Here is a 1,747-nt window from a genome sequence, read left to right as displayed (position 1 = left end):
GGTTTGAGGTCAATCAAACGGTTAGATCAAAACTTATGCATGTGTTACGGAGGAGTGGTTAGTCTGTCTCGCGAGAGAGAGCTGTCAACGAGACGAATGGAATTTCGATCGATGGTGCACCCTTGGTGTCGGTTGACGTTGATTCCAGAATGCGGGCCGAGTTTATTTCATTAACAACTAAAGCCCAGAAGTTACCACAAGTTACCATAATACCCTTGGAAGACTCTGAACCCTACTTATGTGTTTTCTAAGTCATTGTTGACGGCTACGCTTTCTATTATTCATTAGTCTTGTTTTATGGTTAGAGAGAAGATCAATTCTCCTTACACAACATTTAAGGTATTTGGATAAATTATGTGAACCAATAAGATTATAGTTTTAGTGTAAACTCACTCTTCCATAGGGAGCCAACCACTAGTTTTAGGCGATGCAAAATAAAAAGAATTGTCCTTTTATCATTAAAAATTACCTTAATGTGGATCCTACCCACAGTAGGTATTTGGTAGTGTTTAAATGTACAATTAGGGAATAAAAAAGATGAGGGTAACAATATCGTCATAACACAATGATGTAATCAGATCCCGATTGAGAAAAATAGATTTTATTGAGTTAATATGATTGAATACAATGATTGAATGAGATCGAGATACAATTGGAGTGAAACTAAAATCGATTACAAGGTGAAAAGAATAAGAGAGCTTGAGGTCGAGGTCGGTGTGTTTGGTGTAAGACTTTAGGGTTTCACTTGTCCCGTTCTCTGTCTTCCTCTCTCTTCTTATATCTTCTTATAGATGTATTATCCCGAGATTGACTCAACTGTTTCGAGATCGTCGGGATCTCGGATTGACCAACTCTAGTTCGTCTCTTTCTGGACAACGGGCCGGTTTTAAATAAACTATCAAGCCTGGTCGCTCTCTTTGATTGATTCCATCCCAATAACTGATCGACCAAAATCAGGCCCAACAATTATCCCCCCATCCCTCTTTCTTTTGATTCGGATAAAGAAAGGGGGTCATACTTTGAAGATTGTGGCCTTGCTTTCCTGATTGCAGAGCTTGTGCTTGACTTACTCTCAAAATTGGGTTCGTTTACCCAGATGTGCCCTAATTTTCTAAGACATCTTCTGACTCTTGTGATCAAAGCTCGCGAGGAAAGGTTGTTATTCGGTCTTGACGAGCTTCGTCATCTTTGCATACTGAAGCGGAATAACAGGAGCCGGGGAACTTTCCTCATGTCTCCCCGACCTGGTGATCTCACTCAAATTACCCTAAGCAGTGAATTACTCTCTCAAATAAGAGGTTCAATTGTAGTACTTAGGGATCGAATCCACAAGGAGCTACGGAACATAATAAATCTAATCAGAGTGATTAAGCTATGTTGATTATGTTTAAATGTAAATAGCAGGTTGTGATCAAGGCAGTTGCTCGATTGGTTTGAATGGGTTTTTGGTACTTAAATGAAATAGCTAGATTTAGGGTTTATATTCAGGTAATCAGGATTAAATTCCTACAGATGCCTAACAGTTGTATGCATGATATTATAGAGCTCTTATGAACAAACCGATCGGCGTTCGCTTTCTAGGTTTGTCTATTGACCAGATCTAAGTGTCGATCGATGATTCTAAAGGAATATCGATCGATACACCTATTGCTCCGTCTATTATCTAGGAATATTGATCGACGCGCTCTTAGTCAAGCTTTACGCGCGGGTTTAATAATGCTCACTAGGCTTACTAGATTAGCTTTCA

Source organism: Brassica napus, unplaced genomic scaffold (assembly GCF_020379485.1).
Source record: "Brassica napus cultivar Da-Ae unplaced genomic scaffold, Da-Ae ScsIHWf_410;HRSCAF=635, whole genome shotgun sequence".
Classification (NCBI taxonomy): Eukaryota; Viridiplantae; Streptophyta; class Magnoliopsida; order Brassicales; family Brassicaceae; genus Brassica; species Brassica napus.
Note: the sequence above shows the minus strand (reverse complement) of the source record.